Consider the following 22,511-nt stretch of genomic DNA (forward strand, 5'->3'; position numbering starts at 1 on the left):
GAATGGGTCCTTTTCTGCACCTCGAGTGCTTTCATGTAAGGGCTTGGCCAGACTGCTGAAATCAGGTATCCATAGTCTACAAAACCCTGCTGTTCCCAGGAATCCTCTGAGTTGTTTCCTTGTGGTAGGTTCCTTGATAAGGCAAATAGCTTCTTTCCTCTCTGGCCTCAATGCTCGTTGTTGGTGTGAGATGTCAAAGCCCAAATATTTGACCTTTTCTAAACATAACTGTGCCTTTTTCTGGGAAACTCGGTAGCCAGCTTCCCAGAGCAAGTGGAGCAGTTCCTCTGTCCCTTCTTTACAGGTACCAAAATCCTTTGCTGCTAATATAAGGTCATCTACATATTGCAGAACCACCTTTTCTCCAGGTATTGAGGGGTAACTTGTTAGATCCTTCGCCAAGGCAGTGCCAAATAAAGTTGGGGAATTTTTGAATCCCTGGGGCAATCTCGTCCAGGTTAGCTGGCCTTTTGTTCCTGTTAAAGGGTCTTCCCACTGGAAGGCAAATATAGGTTGGCTCTGTGGTGCCAGCCGGCAACAGAAGAATGCATCTTTCAAGTCCAATACAGTAAAAAATGTTGCTTCTGGTGGGATCAAACTCAGCAGGGTATATGGGTTTGGTACATTTGGGTGCAAGGTCTCGATAGCCTGGTTTACGAGCCTCAAGTCCTGTACTGGCCTGTATTCATCTGTCCCAGGTTTCCGAACAGACAATAGAGGTGTGTTCCATTCTGATTGGCAGGGCTTAAGCAGACCATATTTTAATAGGCGGTCCAAATGTTTCTGGATGCCCTCTGCTGCTCGCCGGGGTAAAGGATATTGCTTTACAGATACAGGGGTAGCCATAGGTTTTAGGGTTACTACAATTGGAGCTATATTCTTAGCCATTCCTGGTGGGCTATTTTCGGCCCATACTCCTGGTGGCACCTGTAGGGTTCGGAGGAGCTTGTTTAACTCTGTATCCAATCTGGGTTGGACTTGCAGGGCTGACATTAGGCGCCATGATTGTTCCTTAGGTACTGAGAGGGAAATTATTCCTGCTGCCTTTGATGACAGTTTCATTTCTGGACCTCGAGGAGTGAAGGTGATTTGGGCCTGCAATTTGGACAGCATATCTCTACCTAAGAGAGGTATTGGACACTCAGGTATATACAAAAACTGATGGGTTAAACGATGTCCCCCAATCTGGCATTCCAAAGGTTGGAGGAAAGACCTCTTAGCTGACTGACCAGTGGCACTTTTAATGACTACACTTTTGGATGCCTTTTTCTGCAATAGTTCTGGGAGTACTGAGTATTCAGCCCCAGTATCAATCATAAAGTCTATTAAATGGCTCTCTAATTGAATCGTGACCGTGGGCTCCTGGAAGCCTAACTTTATGGAGTCCGGTCGTTCCTAGTCTTGGGTAAAATCCTCCTCTGCCAGTCCAATGAAATTGTCCCTACTCTGTCCTTGTCCAGGTCTCTGATATCTTCCATCTCGGATCATTCCCCATCCCCGTCCCTGGTTTCTTGGGCCGGAGCCTGGGCCTGGGCCTGGGCCTGGGCGTACTTCTTCCAACCTCAGGGGTTCAGGACACTCCCGCTTCCAATGACCCTCCTTCTTGCAATTTGCACATTGATTCCTTCCCAGTGGTGGATTCCTTCCCCGCCCTCTCCCTCCATTTAAGGGGCGGTAGTCTTGCTTCACTGCTGTGGCCAGCATTACCATCTTTTCCTTCTGCCACTTCTTCTTCTCTTGCTTCTCAGCCTCATCCCTATTCCGATAAACTCGGCGTGCAATGGCCATAATTTGGCTCATCAGCATCCCTTCCCATCCTTCTGATTTCTGAATTTTCTTACGAATGTCAGAAGCGCACTGGGCCACAAATGTAGCAGTAATCATTCTGCTGTTTTCAGGGGCTTCAGGGTCAAAAGGAGTCCATATACGATAGGCTTCCTGCAGCCTCTCTAAAAAGTCTCCTGGACTCTCATTTGGTTTCTGTTCTACTTCTGAGACTTTAGACATATTAGTGGGCTTCTGGCATGCCCTGCGGATACCTTGCACAAGCGTCTGGCGGTAGGTGGTAAGCCTGGCCAGGTGAATTACATTGTTTGGATCCCAATTAGGATCTTCCAAGGGAAAGTTGTCCCGGAGATGACGGTCAACATTTAAAATATTTCCCACTCTGGCCTGCTCACGCAAATATATCTGTGCCTTTTCAATTATGTCTCTCCTTTCCTCAGTGGTGAACAGAGTATTCAGGAGCTGGCGGCAATCTGTCCAAGTAGGACTATGAGTATTTATTATTGAAGTCACCAAGTCCATCATAGCCTGAGGTTTTTCTGCAAAAGATGGGGTGTGTGTTTTCCAATTCATCAGATCCGTAGTTGTGAATGGAATGTACTGGAGGGTCGAAGTTCGAGGTGGCCGTGGTCCGAGTTGCCCGTTAACCAGCACAGGCTCCTCAAGTGCATCAAATACTCTTCTGAGAGGGGCTACTACGTGATCTTTCTCTTCGCTTTGCTCTAGGGGCCTCAAATCATAGGGGGTGGTATTTGTCCCAAGGCGTTCTTTTAGCAGCCTTATACGCCTGGCTGTATTGCTTGCTGACCGATTAAGGTCTCCCTGTAACTTCTGTAATAATTCTCTAGGACTTGGATGTACAGGGGTTTGGGGTAGGCAATCAGTTGTTCCACTAAAAGAGACTGTAGATGGAGTTCTACTGGGACTCACAGGTGGAATAATCACTTCTGCTTGGGCTTTATTATAGGCCTCCAATGCCTCCTGAAGATATTTATCATAATCTATCAAGGAATCAAGTTCTGTGACTCCAGCCCCATTATTCATTCCACTTTCTTGCCTTGGGGTTACAACTGGTGGAGTGTTTGGATTAGGCTCCCTTCGATGTGGAGCATAGGGTGGAGGTGGAAGCACCTCTTCCTCTGGTCCCTCAAAAATGGGTTTGAGTTTATTTGGCAAGATTCCTTTCCTAGCTTCGGCTTTTACAGCCAATAATTTGCATCGTTTGACTTTGCATTCCCTTATCCATGGAGGATTTTTATTTAATGTGCTCAGCCAAGAATCTATATATGAAAATTGTTCTGGGCACCCTCCAGTTTCTTTGGCGATATTAGACCAAAGTTTGCTTACTAAATTTATATCAAAGGTTCCCTGAGATGGCCATTCAGTATTTTGTTTCGGCCACTCTAATTCACATAACGTTCTCAAGTGCTCTGGCGTCATTTTGACTCCATATGCCCCTGAGAAGGCTTTCTTAAAATTATTTAACATACATTCAAGAGGTGTATTTTCCCCCTTTGAACCCCCAACTCCCATTGTATGGCCCTGTGAAGTATCCACTCAGTCACTCACACACACGCTTCGTGAGGTTCCTTGCCCGGGTGAAGTCGCCTTACCGGGAACCGAAGTACTACCCACTCCACACTCAGGTCAGCTACAAATTGTACTTTCTCACACATACAATGCGCTGGATACTTCGCCATACTCTACCTCCCAACCTTTCCTTTCCCTACACCAGATCACCATCTGATGTACCCAACCACCTAGCGTACTCAGTTCCCCTTTACTGAGACGCAGAAGTTTGATCAAGACTTCTCTTCCTCCCAATTAATTGGAGGGCCAAAAACCCCTTAGTGCACTTACCCTTAGTTGGTTGCCTGTTTATTTCTCTGGTTCCCCCTGGTCCGTCGCCGTCGGTGGGCAGGGTATCAGACAGACGAGACTTCTGCGTTCCCCTGGAAAAAAACTTTCCAGTGCGCGCTGGGTAAGCAGTGAGTGGTCCTCTCTCTTGTACCCTGCCCAGTAAGGCGAAGGGGCTGCGTTCCAGCAGACCACTTATCCGAGTCACAGGCACCATAAAATGTAGCACCCTGCTTGTGGTTAACGCTTAGCTGGAATGAAATATTCAACGCAGCAATAGAGAAATTAAAATAATAATTTATTTGTCAGACAAATAAATGAGAGGCACAGTGGTATATGGTTACCAAGCTCTGGCCTGGTCTCCTGCCATTATGGCCAGCACTTATATTCCCTCAGCCCAGCCCCCTTGCTCCTCCTTTGGCTGCCTCTGTCCAATCAGCCTGGTTGAATTTCCTATTGGCTGATTGCTATAACCAATCCTAAAAGATACACCCATTTCCTATTGCCTTTTATGGGATACAAAAAGCTATATATTCTTCTATCTATAAATGACAAATAAGCAGTCATATATCTTACATTTGTCTCAACAAGGAACCTTAATTACCAGCTCACCTCTTGCCCTCCTTGCCCTATTGCCCTCCAAAACAGATGGTTAATAGTTTTAAATTTTTATCTTAAACAGATGTCAGAGATCTTGGGTTCACATTCTCATGCATCATCAATGAAAGATCTCCTTTTTGAAGGTCTTTAAACAAAGGCCTGACAACCATATGTCAGGAGTGCTCGATGGCGTCTCCTGTCTGGCAGGGGGCTGGGCTCGTTTGCCCCTCTGGTCTCCTACAGCAATATGACTCTATGAAATAAGAATTTAACATTTCTTTCTTTCTAGATCCTTTGCATAATTACATTTAAGCCAGTATATTTCATACATTATCATAGATAGCTTTTTAGAAGAATAAACCTTCTCAAAGTAAAAGGAAGGAATCAGTTTACAGCCTCAAAATAAAATAGGAAAAAAGCCTCTTCTTCTGTTTACACTTCTCCAGCCAGTTGCTTTCTTTTCCATTTGCTCTTGGCCTTTAACCTTAGGAAGATATGTCTCAAATTTAATGGGAGGCACTATTTACCAACTCTTAATTATGTAGGGTCAGTGTAACCTTGCTCTCAGCCTGTAATTCGACTTTGAGAATTGTTTTCTGCTATAAATCAGGGGGCCCCCTTGTCCAGGAGGATAAACATCTTGCCAAAGTACTTAGGCAGCTGGTCTTCTGCCTGGCATAAAACATTTGAAAATCTTTAAGCTCATTTTAAAATACAGACCCTAATCAAACTATAAGCCTTGATAAAAATGCAGGCTATGATTAGATGCCTCATTAGCAGGCCTTAAAACAGCCTTCTCTAGCATGGTGCATGTTTGGATTCAAGCTCCCATTGGCCCCAGGCAGCATGGCCAAGGGTCAGGAATGATGGGAGCTATATCTAGAGGGCCTTACTTTGTGGAAGTTTGCCTTCAGATTTCGAGTTCAAGGGTGCAATTCAGCAGCCACGGCAAGCTGTTGCTTTTACAAACAGGGATACAAAATGTATCTGTTTGGGACAGCTCTTGAGGAAAGTCATAAGCATCTGCTTTGCATGCAGAATGTCCCAGTTTCAACCTGAAACTGGGAGATAAACCTGCCAGAAAACCTGGAATGCCACCGCTGGTCAGAGTAGATAGATAGATGATAGACTGATAGATAGATAGATAATTTATTATGGTCAAAGACCAGCTCACATAACACAATAAAAACAGCATTCATAAAGATAAAATATACAATCAGAGCAGATTGCAGCAATAGCTCATGAGTTAAAATTGAGATATATACATACACCCGTACAATTGAGCTTTGGGCTATCATAAAAATTGACCCTGAGGCACCCCAAAGGGCGACTTCAGCATTTCCCTAGTAAGCTATTTTATTCTAGAGGATGATCTGTGCCTACAAATCTGGGTGCAGAATCTGGCTACCAGCCAGGTCATCTTGTGATCTTTGCCTAACAGGAAAGAATTAAGTTTAGACTTAGGTCAGAGTAAAAACTGAGCTATAAATGGACCAATGGTACGTGTAATGCAGCTGCCTATGTTCCTATGTAGCTATCCTTGGGTAGAGTGTGCCCTTTGTGGGTACAGTGAGGCTATGAACTCAGAACAAAGTACACTGGTACCTCGGGTTAAGTACTTAATTCGTTCCGGAGGTCCGTACTTAACCTGAAACTGTTCTTAACCTGAAGCACCACTTTAGCTAATGGGGCCTCCTGCTGCTGCCGCACCACCAGAGCACGATTTCTGTTCTCATCCTGAAGCAAAGTTCTTAACCTGAAGCACTATTTCTGGGTTAGCGGAGTCTGTAACCTGAAGTGTATGTAACCTGAAGCATATGTAACCTGAGGTACCACTGTATGAAAAGGAAAAGAGAATTGCTGTTGCTTACAAGCCCATGTTTGTCTGCAAAACCTGTTCTGCCCCAGCTCTCTAGAAGCATTGAGTCTATTCAAAACATTCAGAAACCACAAACCATAGAATTTTAGAGTTAGGAAATTTTAGAGTTAGACTCAGGAAACCAAGCTTTAAAGCTCTGTGTCCGAGTGAGATAGGGGTTTTCTGGTTGTTGTTTTTTGCCCTGGAGCTTTTGCCCTGCAAAAGCCCGCTCCTTAGTGCTCAATCAGAGCAAACATCAGTTTGGGTTTTCATCAAGAGAAGCATTTTTGTGGGGGAAATTCTGGACCAAAAAAAAAAAAAATGTAAGCAGAGGAAATGTAAGTGTGGATAAGCCCAAAGACATAACAGACGGGATAAAAGATGCCGTATGTGTCTTTTAAATCCAGGAACCACAAACTGGCTTTAACACCACCTAGTGGGAGCCCTGTGTCAGTCCCCAGGGATGACAGTCCTCTTCTATTTTTGCTCAGGCTGTATGGGGTCACAATAAATATAGCCATATGCTTTCTCACTAGAACAAAGCTTAATTTTGTGGTGAATAGAAAGATAAAGAGTTGCCAGGTCTACCATGTTTAACTTTCATGACTGGTGCTTAAGAACATCACAGCTCTCAGGAACTCTGTGGATGCAGCTCTGAGACCAAAGTTCCTAATATTTCATATTTTGATGAGGCAACTCCACAGAGGAAACTGGAAGCAGCTCCCCTCATTTCCAGAGCAGTCCATGGACATAATAGGTTACCCTCTTTTTCTTTTTTTTTACCTTGACCTTGTCATTCAAAGGCCCTCTGTAAATATGCCCTCAACAAAATGAGTCTGTTGACCCCAAGCCCTCTTCCACCGCTTCTCAAATAGATTTCATATTACAGCTCCCACAGCTTGTAATTCAGTCCAGTTCCTTTCAGCCAGCAGCCTCTTTCAATGAGAGATTTTTTTTGCCTCACTTAATATGGAAGGTTTATTACTTCTTTTATTTTTACAGGCTCCCTCTTCTACCCTCTTATTCCTGGGACCAGCCATCCCGATCTGTCCTGCCCTGACAGTTTTCTCTGCCTGCCTTCCGTGAACAACAAACAATATGAGCTGATTGAAAACAGCATGCAAAAATGCATGATGTAAGAGGAAATTGCTTTGCAAAAATATGTATTTTAGACAAAATCTCATGCAAAGATGTGTTGATTAGGAAGAGGGGAAATCATGTGGTGGGAAGGAGGAAGCAAGTGCAGACCTGGAGACCTAGGAGTAAGGAGGGCTTCTTGTTTGCAGCACTTAAATGAAGCTGCTTCTGTTTGAGTTTGCCTGAACTGCCTGGCATTCATTTCTAAGAAAGGCAGCCTTGTGGGACAACAGCACAAGGAAGTTTCTGCATGTCTTTCTTTTGCCCTTGAATAAACTTTACGCCTTTGTTGTGGGGTTGTTTTGACAGCTGATTAGCAGGGGCAACATTATTGTACACCCTATTGCAGGGGTCAGCAAACTTTTTCAGGAGGGGGCAAGTCCACTGTCCCTCAGACCTGTGGGGGGGCCAGACCCACCACCTCCCAAAAGCACCCCCCTGTGGCGTTTGCCTGTTCTTTTGGAAATGTCTGTACAGGGGAGAGAAAGGGTTAATAGGCAGACCAATAGAAAAGCCAGAGGCGGAGCCTACCTGTTTATAAAAGGGCTTAGCCCGAGGTTAGTTAGTTTTAGTTGGTTGGTTGGTTGGTTGGTTGGTTGGTTGGGAAAGGCAGTTGGGAAAGCAGTTGACAGTTGGAAATAGAGAGACAGTTAGTGCAGTTGGTTCTTGTGTGAGGGGAGGTAGAAGAGTTAGAGACAGGATAAAACAAGACTAAGAAGGTAAAGAGTAACAACGCTTTGAATGCAGTTCAAGTTTATTTGTGTTTGCAATAAACTACACTCTTCTTTGTAGGATTTACCGATCGGAAGGTCGGCGGTTCGAATCCCCGTGATGGGATGAGCTCCCATTGCTCGGTCCCTGCTCCTGCTAACCTAGCAGTTCAAAAGCATGTCAGAGTGCAAGTAGATAAATAAGTACCGCTCCAGCGGGAAGGTAAACGGCGTTTCCGTGCCCTGCTCTGGTTCGCCAGAAGCGGCTTAGTCATGCTGGCCACATGACCCGGAAGCTGTATGCCGGCTCCCTCAGCCAGTAAAGCGAGACGAGCGCCGCAACCCCAGAGTCTGGACCTAATGGTCAGGGGTCCCTTTACCTTTACCTTTACACTCTTCTTTGTTAACTTAAGAACCTGACTGAGACTTAGTGATTTACCGGCGAGAACCTGGTTGGTGGCAGCAGATTAGTGGTCAATAGTCCGTGAGACAACCAGGGGCTCCATACGAACACCACACCCCACTCCCGAAAGGCCTCCTCACCTATGCCACTCACGTTGCAGCCGCCGACGCTGCCTCGTCTTCGGCAGCATCAGCATCCTCTGTCTCGGCATGGCACAGAGCCCATGCTGCTGGCCTGGATGGCGGAGGCAGCCTCCACGCCAATGCAGCTTCCTTCCTGCTCGGCCGCCTCAGCGGGAAGGAAGGGGTGATGCCCAGAGGTGTCCGTGGCTTCTGATTGGCTGCAGGAGCTTCCTGCAGCCAATCAGAAGCCATGCCGTGCCACGTCGCGGAAGTCAGTCTCTGCACAGCGAGGCCTTTGGGGATTGACCGAGTGGGCGGCAGGGTCCACAAGGTTCACGGGCCGTATTAACGAGCCCGGTGGGCCATATCCGGCCCACGGGCCTTAGTTTGATTACCTCTGCCCTATTGCAATTCTTAAGATAAGTTTCTCCTTTGGACTCCTGACAAATGTTTTCCCATGGTCAAAGAATTTCCTTGAGCGATACAGTGCCTTTCACATCCTTGTGGCCTGCTCTGCCAGTTTCGTATCTACATCCGAAGGCTGGCAACAACCCCACCTTATCGGAGTCCCTTGCAGACAACCACAGTGCCTGGAGACAGACAGTCAGGTTGTGCATTCTCAACAGTGGCCAGAGAAGGAATGACTGCTGGGAGGAGCGCAGAGAGAGAAAATGTCATGACATATCTGCATCAGCAAAACCGAATGCCTTCATCTGCCCCAGCTGCAACAAAACATGTCTCTGCTGTATCAGTCTCTACAACAGAGCTTTCCAAACTTTTCATGTTGGTGGCACACTTTTCAGACATGCATCGTTTCGCGGCACAGTAATTCAGTTTTACTAGCAAACCAGAGGTTAAACTAACCCCTTTACAGCCCCGGGAAGAGAGCTTGTGCAACACACTGCAGCTGACACACTAATGTGTCGCGACACACTGTTTGGAAAGCTCTGTTCTACAGCCACAAAAGGTGCTGTGACTCTCCAACAGTTTGACTTTACCCCTGAAGGCACACTCTTCCGTTGTCTCCCGAGACAGACAGATGCCAACAACAAACCACCATATTTTTAAACTACTCCATCAGAATGATTTGCATTGCTGCTTCACGCTGGACAGAATTAGGCAGCCGTAACCCTTTTAAGGAAAAAAAATTAAAAGAGTAAGTTGTGTAATTCCTAATCGTTTCACCACACCTGGGAGATCTGTTACAGCTAAATGGCGGGCAATGTCCCTGTATAGCCTGTATTTCTGACATGTCAACATCCAATTCTAGAGCCTTGAAAAGGCTACGGCAATAAGAGCAGGAGTAGGGAACATTCAATAAGTGAATTCCCTCTTAGGCAATGTGTGAGCAGTGATTCCAGTGTGGTTTTAACACTCAATCCCTCTCCCCAGGGAACGCCAGACTGTCGCTCTGTAAGGGGAATAGGAATCAGGAACAAGGATTCTTTGGCAGAAGTCATGATTGTTTAAAGTGGTGGTTGTTGTTGTTGTTTAGTCGTTTAGTCGTGTCCGACTCTTCGTGACCCCATGGACCAGAGCATGCCAGGCACTTCTGTCTTCCACTGCCTCCCACAGTTTGGTCAAACTCATGCTGGTAGCTTCGAGAACACTGTCCAACCATCTCGTCCTCTGTCGTCCCCTTCTCCTTGTGCCCTCCATCTTTCCCAACATCAGGGTCTTTTCCAGGGAGTCTTCTCTTCTCATGAGGTGGCCAAAGTATTGGAGCCTCAGCTTCACGATCTGTCCTTCCAGTGAGCACTCAGGGCTGATTTTCTTCAGAATGGATAGGTTTGATCTTCTTGTAGTCCATAGGACTCTCAAGAGTCTCCTCCAGCACCATAATTCAAAAGCATCAATTCTTCGGCGATCAGCCTTCTTTATGGTCCAGCTCTCACTTCCATACATCACTACTGGGAAAACCATAGCTTTAACTATACGGACCTTTGTTGGCAAGGTGATGTCTCTGTATGATACTGCTTTAAATGGGAACATTGTTTTACCTGGAGCTCTCTGTTGATCCAGACAGCAGAACTGGAACCAAAGGGTGGAAATGGCCAGGATGCTGATTCGGGCAAACATTAGCAGAAACTTCCTAATACTGAAAGCTGCTTAACAATGGAAGACATTAACTTGGTCCTTCGCTGGAGGTGTTTAAGCATCTGTTGAGTTGCGGCAGTTGCATCCCGTGTGGCAGATCCTGTAGGGAGTTGGACTTGATCTCTGGAGTCCTTTCCAATCTTGCGTTTCTACGACATTCCAAGGCAAGATTTGAGCACAAGGAGATCAAAGTGTTCTGGGATGAATGATTTGTTTATCCCCCTGCCTTTGTTTTGCACTCCTTGGGAGTTCTTCTGGCGACATTTGCAATGAGCAACTTTGTCTAAACCTGGGTGATCTGACAGCCTCTGAAACGACAATGTGCGGTTTCATGAATATTCAAGAGATGTCACCGGTTTCATCTAGTGACACAGAACACCTGCCATCTGATTTCTTTAAAATGACAATAAATTGCTCTTAAAAGAAATGAAGTTTCTTGATCCAGGATTGAATTAGCCTATATTTATTCTAAGGTGGCTAAGCAAACTGCATTCGCATTATCAGTGACCTTGAATAATTTGGGGCAGCCATTACAGTTGTCGTACAATACAGTCAGATGAATGGCTCCACTTAACTACCACGGGGTCCTTTTAGAGCACACAGATTTATTGCAGAGGGACCTGTATTAATAGTCTCATTTTATGCCTGTATTTCTTAAATAGTTTCTAAAGTTTGAGCATCCTCAAAATCCAACAAGGAGGAGCCTTACATTTGAGACTCTGGAATCCCCTGTCCACAGAGATGTGTTTAAGCATAATACTGTTCACATTTCCATTCCACCTTAAGGAACAGGCATGAGATTGTTGCGTGTCACATGTCTGTTTACATTCCAGCACAGTATGCTGGGAACTTCCGTTTGTGTATAGCTTTTGCTGTTCTCTCCGAGACAACATGAGAGAGAGGTGACATGTTTCTTTGTCCTGATTTATGTTTAATAAATCTGTAGCCGTAATATGACTTCACAAGCCTCACACCTATTCTGTGTGCGCAGTACATTCTGCTAATAGCGTGCCCTGGCTTCTCAAGTCCAGGTCGCTGATTTACGTTAGAGCATGGGCCGATGGAAGGAGACAGCACAGCTGGGGCTTATCAGCTGGCCTCCTGGCCCTCCGCATGTCAACAAATACTTGTTGCATAAAGGTAAAGGAACCCCTGACCATTAGGTCCAGTCGTGACCAACTCCGGGGTTGCGGCGCTCATCTTGCTTTATTGGCCAAGGGAGCCGGCGTACAGCTTCCGGGTCATGTGGCCAGCATGACTAAGCCGCTTCTGGCGAACCAGAGCAGCGCACGGAAACACCGTTTACCTTCCTGCTAGAGCGGTACCTATTTATCTACTTGCACTTTGACATGCTTTCGAACTGCTAAGTTGGCAGGAGCAGGGACCGAGCAACGGGAGCTCACCCCGAAGCAGGGATTCAAACCACCGCCCTTATGATCGGCAAGTCCTAGGCTCTGTGGTTTAACCCACAGCATCAAATGCTTAAGATGTACTTATTTACCTTGGCTTTTGACCTGTACCTATTTACCTGGCTCGTTTCTAAACCCAATTCAAGGTGCTCACATTGGTGTTGAAAGCATTAAACGACTAAGGCCCCAGGTATTTTAAAGACTGCTTCCTTCCCTATAGACCCTCTTGGATGTTAAGATCAGCAGAGGAGTCCCTCTTCAGGGCACAGTCCTTCAATGGCTGCGCTCGTTTCTCTCTGGTCGGGGACAGAGGGTGGCGCTTGGGGGGGAACTGTCATCCCGCCACTCCTTGGTGTGTGGAGTGCCCCAGGGTGCGATACTCTCCCCGATGCTTTTTAACATCTTTATGCGCCCCCTCGCCCAGCTTGTCCGGAGTTTTGGGCTGGGCTGCCATCAGTATGCTGATGACACCCAACTCTATCTGTTGATGGATGGCCATCCTGACTCGGCCCCAGACACACTGATCAGATGCTTGGAAGCTGTGGCTGGATGGTTACGTGGGAGCCGGTTGAAGTTAAATCCTTCAAAGACAGAGGTCCTCTGGCTGGGACGGGACGATATGGGATTGAGGGGGCAACTCCCATCTCTTGCGGGGGTGCAATTAGTGCCAGCACCGTCCGTTAAGAGTTTGGGTGTAATCTTCGATACCTCCCTCTCCATGGAGGCGCAGATTGCAGCTATAACAAAGGCGGCATTTTTTCATCTCCGCCAAGCTAAGCAGTTGGCTCCTTACCTCTCTCGCCCTGACCTAGCCACTGTGATCCACGCGACGGTCACCTCCAGACTGGATTATTGTAACTCGCTCTACGTGGGGCTGCCCCTGAGACTGACCCAGAAACTCCAGCGGGTGCAGAATGCCGCAGCGAGACTCCTTACGGGGTCTTCGCTGCGGGATCACATTCATCCGGTGCTATACCAGCTGCACTGGCTCCCGGTGGAGTACAGGATCAGGTTTAAGGTGCTGGTTTTAACCTTCAAAGCCCTATACGGCCTAGGACCCTCGTATCTACGGGACCGCCTCTCCTGGTATGCCCCACAGAGGAACTTACGGTCTTCAAATAAAAACATCTTGAAGGTCCCAGGCCTCAGAGAGGTTAGGCTGGCCTCAACTAGAGCCAGGGCTTTTTCGGCTGCGGCTCCATCCTGGTGGAACGCTCTGTCACAAGAGACAAGGGCCCTCCAGGACTTGACATCTTTCCGCAGGGCCTGCAAGACAGAGCTGTTCCACCAGGCCTTTGGTCAGGGCGCAGCCTGACTCCCTCCTTTGGCAATCTTTACAATACTTTAGTTTATGGTTGCCATCAATTTTGATTTTAATTAATTCTTTGATGTTTTTATAATGTTGCACTATTTTAGTGTTGTTAGCCGCCCTGAGCCCGGCTTCGGCTGGGGAGGGCGGGATATAAATAAAATTTATTATTATTATTATTATCTTGCTAGTTCCACAGTCACAGTCACCAGAAATTGGGGTGGGCTGGGGAGACGACATTCTCTGTTGCAGCCCCTAAATTGTGGAATTCCTGCTCCACAGAAGTGCATCTGTCATCTTCATTATACAGTTTATTTCAAAGAATTGTAGAGTTGGGATCACAAGGGTTATCAAGTCCAACCCCCCAGCAATGCAGGAATCTTTGGCCCAATGCGGGGCTCGAATCATGACCCTGAAATTAAGGGTCTCATGCTCTACCGACTGAGCTATTCCAGTATGTTGAAGAGGCACCTCTTTGCCCTAGCTTTTGATGCTTGAGATATATTCCCTTGATTGTAGTCTGCTTTAAAGTTGTATTTTAAAATACTGTGACCCATGCATGGAACTTAGGATGAAGGGTAGGGAATCGTAGATCACAGGGTGGTTCACAACATAAAAATACGAAATGAGAACACAAAATACATAATAAAACAGAAACTAACCAATAACCCCCCCCCCCCACAAACACATTTTAAAGGCCATAGAATGTTTAACCATCTAAAGATCCAGAAAATATATTCTTATTTCATACTGCAGGCTGTACTTATGTAAGAGCAAGCAGATAATCTCTAAAAAGACGGTTCTCAGGACCTCACTAAAATTTCCAGGATTAGGATATTTAAATGGGTAAAAACTGAACTAAATTTGTTGAGTTGTGTGTATTTATAGTAAAGATGCACATGAGTCCTGTCCCTTCAATCAGATGGCACAGAAGCAAAAGCTAGATCACCCAAACTGTACACAACAGAGCACTTGTTAATATTTATTTTTCTGGGGAGTACAATTGAGCTCAGTGAAGAACAGGCACCCTCCTCTACGAGTATAGAAATAGTCTGGAAAAGTTTCAGCATTCAGTCAGCTGTTTCAGATAACAAGTGCTACCAGGATAGGAAAAGAACAGAGGAAGTTTTACAAGGCTCTCATTCAGCCCGTGTTTCAGGAGGGAGATGAGGCAAACGGATGTTCTGTATCGTTTATAGCCTGGGGCTGAAGAGGAATATGATTCTGCAGAGGGCGGGGAAGATTCATATGGGACAGAAGATAGAGGCATCTGAAAAAGCTGAGTGGTGATCTTTAACTCTATGGACACTCAAGAGGGCCCTGAAACATATTCAAGAGATAAGTTCGGCTGTTCATGGTTTCCCCCACTTCAGCTGATTATGCTTGAGGAGCAAGTGACACAAAATAATCGGAAGATCATAGAATCATAGAATAGAATCATAGAGTTGGAAGAGACCACAAGGGCCATCGAGTCCAACCCCCTGCCAAGCAGATTATTTATGTCTTGAACCACAGGGTACCTGGCAGCAAGTCCTGCTGGTGTACACAGTTCCGCAGCAGAGTCTGGCAGGCTTGCAGGCGCAAAGTCCAGTCAGTTCACCTCTGCGGCCAATCAAGGTGCCAGGGCATCTGAAGGTCAGTCCCACATAAGCACAGTCCCAAAGAGCTCCGTGGACCATCCAAGTCATGGTCCAACCAACGTGGGACGTTGAGCAGACACAGCCCCTCAGCTCTGCTTCCCTTTTTTCCTTCACTGAGGGCAGCATCTGGGCTTGACGAGGCATATACCCCTCACCTGAGCCTCCTCTGAGCTGCAGAATCACACACCTCCTCCCAGAGCTAACAAGCCCCACCTGGGCAGCTGTGGACGCTTGCCTGCCTCAGCAGGGGTCAGCAAACTTTTTCAGAAGTGGGCTGGTCCACTGTCCCTCAGACCTTGTGGGGGGCTGGACTATATTTTGGAGAGAAAAAATATGAATGAATTCCTATGCCCCACAATTAACCCAGAGATGCATTTGAATTAAAAGCACACATTCTACTCATGTAAAAACACGCTGATTCCCGGACTGTTTACGGGCCGGATTAAGAACGCGATTGGGCCGGATCCGGCCCCCGGGCCTTAGTTTGCCTACCCATGCTCCCTACACCTCAGGGCCTGCCGTGTTCATGGAGACAGGGGGGGCCCTCTGGCTCTGGGAATGGGTCCTGCTTCTCTGGTTCCTGTGCACTGACCCAAATCCCCTCACCATCCTCCGTTGCCCCATATTTTCTACACCAACCTTCTCCATCCCCAACTTGCCCCATTGTGTCCCAGTCACAGCTATACCCCTTGCTGGGGTCCTCTTCCTCCTCCCTGCCAGTTCATGCCACTTAATTATTACCCTCCTGTACACTTAGCTGTCCTGCTGCAGAGAATACAAAAGGGGAGCCAGTTCTAAACATGTGCTTGTTCAGATCTCCTAGCCTCTTCTTTAAGTGGGTGCAGAACCCCTAAGAACTTTTGTTAATCCAATCTACACATGCAGGGGAATCATATTATGATGCACTTTCTGGGCTGTACCACTTCAGACTTGCCAGTGGTGGGCCATGTGTCCTACCTTACAGAGGACAGCTCTACTTGAGGGATCCTCTATTTGAAGGGGGGCTCAAACCAAGCATGCCTGAACCAAGTGGGATCAAACTTCTTGTGCATAATAATAATAATAATAAATTATTTATTTATACATACCCCACCCATCTGGCTGGGTTTCCCCAGCCACTCTGGGTGGCTCCCAACAGAATTAAAAGCACATTAAAACATCAAACATTTAAAAACTTCCCTAACAGGGCTGCCTTCAGATGTCTTCTAAAAGTCAGATACAGTGGTACCTCTGGTTGCGAACGGGGTCCATTCCGGAGGCCCGTTCACAACATGAGCAGAACGCAACCCGCATCTGCTCGTGCGCTGGTTGCGATTCGCCACTTCTGCACATGCGCGTGACATCATTTTGTGTGTCTGCGCATGCACGAGCGGCGAAACCCGGAAGTAACCCTTTCAGGTACTTCCAGGTCGCCATGGGAGGCAACCTGAAAACGCTCAACCTGAAGCAAAAGTAACATGAGGTATGACTGTAGTTGTTTATTTCCTTGACATCCACAGTCAAGGATGTCTACTACTACCAAGAAGTCCCTCTGCCTGGTTCCCTGTAACTTTGCTTCTCTCAGTGAGGGAACCAGCAGAAGACCCTCGGAGGAGGACCTCAGTGTTCGGGCAGAACGATGGGGTGGAGACACTCCTGGGCCGAGGCCATTTAGGGCTTTAAAGGTCAGCACCAACACTTTGAATTGTGCTTGGAAACATACTGGGAGCCAATGTAGGTCTTTCAGGACCAGTGGTATATGGTCTTGGAGGCCACTCCCAGTCACCAGTCCAGCTGCCGCATTCTGGATTAGCTGTAGCTTCCGAGTTGCCTTCAAAGGTGGCCCCAAGTGGAGTGCATTGCAGTAGTCCCAAGCGGGAGATAACTAGAGCATGCACCACTCTGGTGAGACAGTCTGTGGGCAGGTAGGGTCTCAGCCTGTGCACCAGAATTGACCTGTGCATCCTCTGAGTACATTGTGCTCAGAAACGTACTGGGAGCCAATGTAGATCAACTGCTTCATAAAGGTAAAGGTAAAGGGACCCCTGACCATTAGGTCCAGTTGTGGACGACTCTGGGGTTGTGGCGCTCATCTCGCTTTACTGGCCGAGGGAGCCGGCGTACAGCTTCCGGGTCATGTGGCCAGCATGACTAAGCCACTTCTGGCGAACCAGAGCAGCGCACGGAAACGCCATTTACCTTCCCGCTGGAGCAGTACCTATTTATCTACTTGCACTTGATGTGCTTTCAAACTGCTAGGTTGGCAGGAGCAGGGACCGAACAACGGGAGCTCACCCCGTCGCGGGGATTTGAACCGCCTACCTTCTGATCGGCAAGTCCTAAGCTCTGTGGTTTAACCCACAGTGCCACCCGCGTCCCTTCATAGGTGAGGGTTAAATCCTGCTTGTTTTGGCTATGCCAATAAGTTCCTCAGTTGAACTGGCTGATTTGCCCCCAAACCCTGAAGAAAGCAGGATTGTAACAGACAAATGTATCGGCTGATGCATAGGGGAGTTCCATTGGACAGTTCCTGCTGGGAATAAATAAATATTACATCTGACACTCAACAGCCTTTCTCGGCCAAGGACGAAAAGTAAGGGCCCTGAAGAACAAGCCGCTCTTTCACCAGTCACAAGTATTGACAAAGTGATGTTAAGAGGCGTGCAGTACTTTGCCTGTCTTATTCCCTCTAGTTTACAGGAATCACTTGTGCTTCCAAGGCGGTCAATCAAGAAACTTCCATGAATGGTAAGTCTGATTTCATTTTCTCTTTATACTTTCATAAAGTAGACCATCACAAGGGGCCCTTTCCACAATATCCGTAGACAGGGAACATTGAGTTTACTATAATAACACTGCTTGTGACCTTCATGATGAAGTGTGTGTCACCACTTCCATTATTATAACCCCCATTTTTCAGAGGTTAATAACTTTGATGTAAAAATCTGCAGCTGTCTGAAGCTACACATAAAATCTCACATATATTCCCCTCCCTGCTTTCAGGTGCAGGTGGTTGTGAATGAAGACATCTACCCACCGCAGTGCTGATGCTGGACATTTAAGGAGGAGTGCCATTAAGGGAAAGTTGTAAGGGCCACCCCACAAAATCTCTTGTTTCAGGCATCAGGTGATCATTCTTCATGAACACAACTCTAGAAAGCTCACTTTCAGAAGGAGGCCCCCGGCCAGTGTGGGGTAGTTGTTTGATGGTCAGGCTAGGACTAGGGAAGCCACTCAGCCATGAAGCTCACTTGGGCCAGTCACTCGCTCTCAGTCTAACCTACCTCACAGGGATGTTGTGGTAATAAAATTAATAATAATAATAATAATAATAATAATAATAATAATAATAATTTATTTGTACCCCACCCATCTGGCTCGGTTTGCCCAGCCACTCTGGGCGGCGTCCAACAAAGATTAAAAATGAATTAAAATGTCACACATTAAAAACTTCCCTGAACAGGGCTGCCTTCAGGTGTCTTCTAAATGTCAGGTAGTTGTTTATCTCTTTGACATCTGATGGGAGGGCGTTCCACAGGGCGGGCGCCACTACTGAGAAGGCCCTCTGCCTGGTTCCCTGCCAGCTCACTTCTTGCAGAGAGAGAACCAGTAGATGACCCTCGGATGACGACCTCAGTGTCCGGGCAGAACGATGTGGGTGGAGACGCTCCTTCAGGTATATCGGGCCAAGGCCATTCAGGGCTTTAAAGGTCAACACCAACACTTTGAATTGTGCTCGGAAATGTACTGGGAAGGGGGTGGGAACTATTTTCCTGCCACATAAAATTGAGCCAAAGATAGCATGTGCCCCTAAGACCACAGGTTGCCCATTTGTCCCTTAGATCAGGAATGGGGAACCTGGTGTTGTTAGACTACAGTTCCCATCGGCCCTAGCTAGCACGGCCAATGCCAGGGAGTTGTAGTCCAGCAATATCAGGAATATCTTGAGAATCCCATGGACTGCAAGAAGATCAAACCTATCCATTCTGAAGGAAATCAGCCCTGAGTGCTCACTGGAAGGACAGATCCTGAAGCTGAGGTTCCAATACTTTGGCCACCTCATGAGAAGAGAAGACTCCCTGGAAAAGACCCTGATGTTGGGAAAGATGGATTGCACAAGGAGAAGGGGACGACAGAGGACGAGATGGTTGGACAGTGTTCTCGAAGCTACTTGTTATGTACTGAAGTTCTCACCCTGGGCCAGCAGGGGGATACTGTAGATAGTTATGCAAATGAAGGATCGAAAAGTGACGTTCAGTGATTGGATAGTTTTAGAAAATGGCAACAGTTACATTGTTCTGGAGTGCTATATAAGCAGGCTGACTGAGCTCCTCAGCTCAGTTCTGTTCCAGCTTACAAATAAAGAGCTGCTTTGGAAGAATCGCTGTGTCGTCTGATATGTTTGCCCACAACTTAACACTACTAACATGAGTTTGCCCAAACTGCAGGAGGCAGTGGAAGATAGGAGTGTCTGGCGTGCTCTGGTCCAAGGAGTCATGAAGAGTCGGACACGACTAAATGACTAAACAACAAATATCAGGAAGACTGCAGATGTGCCATCCCACCTTAGCTCCACTCCCCTCTGTTCACTCAGCTCCACGCCTAATTGCTAGAAGGTTTTATTTCAAAGGTTGTGTGATCGCCAGGCTGAATGTCTGAAGGAACCCTCTGCTTCCCTTTCTGCATTTTTTGGTGTTTTGGTTTTAGCAGAAGTTAAGGTTTATAAAATTCCAGAACATCATTTTACACCCATTGTTAGTATGTTGCATTGATTGTACAGCTTGGGATTCGTGGAGGAATTGACAAACAATTTAAAGCTGCCTCTTCCTATTGTGTCTTAGAGTTATGAAATTGCTTTTATTATATTTGACCCAATTTATTGGATTGGTTTTATACATTTATTGATGCACATACACACCCCTGGGGCCTTAACAGCAAAGGGCAGTAAATAAACCGATGAAGGAACGAACAAATAAATATGACATTGACAAGATGCAAAATATATGTGCATGAATTCCTAAAACCTACTGACTGACTGAGCTTATTTCCAATTTCCTAAATAAACACACAGAGGAGTGAGGGTGGTGAATGTCACTTCTGGATTCTCAGTTTCTCATTTTTCCAATCTTAAATTCAGTTTTCCACATCAATTTGTGTTTATGATTTTTATGTCTTAGTGAAAATTCAACAGCATTTTAGTGTGAATTTCTGCTAATACACGTATGTTTGTATGAAAGTTTGCCCAATATATACAGTTTTGCAAAGCAATTTCACCTAAAATTTCATTTTGTATGGTTTTTTCACTTATACATGCATTTTTGTACACATTATTTGCCTGGAGAACTGCACTGCAAAATTTGGGGAAGTGCCAATTTTCAAGGCTGGGTGCGTATGTTACTTCGGGAAGTTTGAATTAGGTGGGTTCACCTTTAAATGGTAACCAAACTGAATTTCATCTCCATTCCTACATAGGAATGCACAGGCCCTTAATTGTATTTTTAATTCTCCCCAAACCCTGCCATTGCCATCAAACTCTGTAGCACGAAGGAAATAAATTAAACAGACTTACCCCAGCAATTCTCCCACCAGTATTTTTTTTCAGAAGTTTGGCTGGGATGCCAAATTCATATCCGTCAACAGCGGAAAGTCCCACACCTGGAAAAGACATATGGCTGTTTGAGTAGCTGGAAGGAAACTGGTCTCCTTGCCATATTAAATTCCATATCTTCAGGGCTGGAACCAGCCATGACATGTCAAGTTTATTTAAGTCCCCAAAGAAAATTAAGTAGCCATGTTGGAGAGTGAGATTAAAGGAAATCTCTGTTACGGAGCTTAAACTGGATTCAATTAAAAAAAAAAAAAACAAGGAAAGAGAGCAAATTTATCTTTTCATGTTCTTTGACAATAGAACTGCTTGGATTAATTAGACTTAAATGCGGTCTGGCATGGATTTGGTCAAGAGATAATGCTGAACAGGCTTCGAATCTCACAACTTTATTCAAAGGTCAATCCCACCTATTTTGCTGGGATTTACTTCCAGGGAAGTGAGAATACTGGTGCCAATTTTTCCGGTGGCTGTTTACAGAGGCTTGTAAGATGCAAGAACAAGCAGGCAAATGCTTTGGAGCATGGATGGAAAGAAAAAATACCACCTGCTAATCAGGCCAGATCGATCTGTCATTAAGAGCACAGCTGCAGGGGCTGGTGGAAAAGTTGGCAACCTTAGTTAACAGTGTTGTATTAAACCAGGCATGGGCAAACTCGGCCCTCCAGATGTTTTGGGACTACAATTCCCAGCATCCCTGACCACTGGTCCTGTTAGCTAGGGATCATGGGAGTTGTAGTCCCAAAACATCTGGAGGGCCAAGTTTGCCTATGCCTGTATTAAACTCTTATTTGCACCCCACCTCTGGGGTGTGGTCTGGCATCCTGTGAATTATCTAAGTCTATCCCTGGCTGTTAAGCACGTGGGGCTTCCATATTTAGGGGACACCATTCATTTGACTACTGGAAGCTCTTGACTGCCAACTGACCACTGGGAACTAGCTGTCGTAGCCTCATCCGAATCCCATTGCTAAGCAAGAAGGAGTTAGGAGTCTCTGAGGAACACTTGCCTAAGAGCAGAATCCACATGCAAAGTCAGATAGTCAGGGAATCCAGATGATCAGAGCCAAGATGGAAAGCAGCAAGGTAGAGGTAGGAACCACCATCATTGTTTCCTACATCTGACTGCTGCTGAGTGCTCTGTTTTAGAAGCCCAGAGCCAGCTGGTTCTCATCAACGCCAGCTGGTTCTCATCTTGCTCTTTGCTCTGTGGCCTTGAAAGCTGATCAGTTGCAGGTGGAGTCACTTCATCTTCTTCCCCCTTCAGGCTACTGCTCAGCAGGCAAAGCTAACTCCTGTTATAAGAATTTTAAGGTCAAAGTGGGAAACCTCCCCGTTGTCTCTTTCCTCACGAATCCTGTCTTAAGGGCACATTCAGAATATGAACAGGGTGTGAGCCTGTGATGTAGATTCAGGAATTAAGTAGTTATAACAACAAAAGAGTGGCCAAAACCCAGATAATGCAATCAGGTAACTTGCCAGACAGGAGAAAAACAACGCACTCAGATTTCTGTTGTAGACCGCCTTTTGTGTGATGTAGGTATGATGTATCTGGGGGGTGGTCTTGGGCTACACCCCTTCTGTGATGTATGTATGATGTTTCTGAGGGTGGTCTTGGACTCCAGGGCAGGCAATTTAAAATGTCTATATAAGGGTGGGCACGCCTTTGTTCTGGGTCCTCCTCCTCTCTCCTGCGTGTGGGGAGCACCCTGTTGCAACAGTTAATAAATATCAGGCTTACTAGCTGCTTTGCTTCTCAATATTCTCTGGTTGGTCTCTGTTATTTTCTCCGACCGATGGAGAACCTGCAAAGGACTCTATAGGGGCTTTTGGGTACCCCATAAGGGAAAAGGAACAGGTTTTTTTACTTATATCACTCCTGACCCAGGACACAACCCTAGCCTGCATCTTTTACAGCAGCTGGATCTGCATAAATCAGCAGGAGGAGCTTTTCAGAGCAAGGAAAGCCGTGTGGTGATGTGCTGAGATCTCGCGATCATA

The 22,511-nt window shown here is 46.3% G+C and overlaps 1 protein-coding gene and 2 long non-coding RNA genes across 5 annotated transcripts in view; 1 reads left to right on the forward strand and 2 right to left on the reverse strand.

Moving 5' to 3' along the window:
- Positions 1-8,646, reverse strand: part of ARHGAP24 (Rho GTPase activating protein 24) — a 415,666-nt gene extending 407,020 nt beyond the window's left edge. The window contains exon 1 of one of the 3 annotated variants that reach the window (XM_081020795.1): positions 8,491-8,646. The gene's annotated coding sequence lies outside the window, so the exon portion shown is untranslated. Of the gene's footprint in view, positions 1-7,768; positions 7,790-8,490 lie in introns of those variants that run through there. The other 2 variants (XM_081020796.1, XM_081020797.1) reach the window with 2 other exon arrangements.
- The window catches only part of LOC308485483, a 107,513-nt gene extending 85,260 nt beyond the window's left edge, over positions 1-22,253 (forward strand). Inside the window, exon 2 of the long non-coding RNA XR_013990556.1 lies at positions 21,889-22,253. This is a non-coding gene — a long non-coding RNA (uncharacterized lncRNA). The remainder of the gene's footprint in view (positions 1-21,888) is intronic.
- LOC308485965 lies at positions 3,038-4,266 on the reverse strand. The gene is made up of 2 exons (XR_013990892.1): positions 3,406-4,266; positions 3,038-3,374 (listed from the first exon to the last, which is right to left on the reverse strand). It is a non-coding gene; the product is annotated as an uncharacterized lncRNA (long non-coding RNA).
- Positions 22,254-22,511: the final 258 nt, after the last annotated feature.

The sequence above is a fragment of the Podarcis pityusensis genome (assembly GCF_964106645.2).
Source record: "Podarcis pityusensis genome assembly, chromosome: 9".
NCBI lineage: Eukaryota > Metazoa > Chordata > Lepidosauria > Squamata > Lacertidae > Podarcis > Podarcis pityusensis.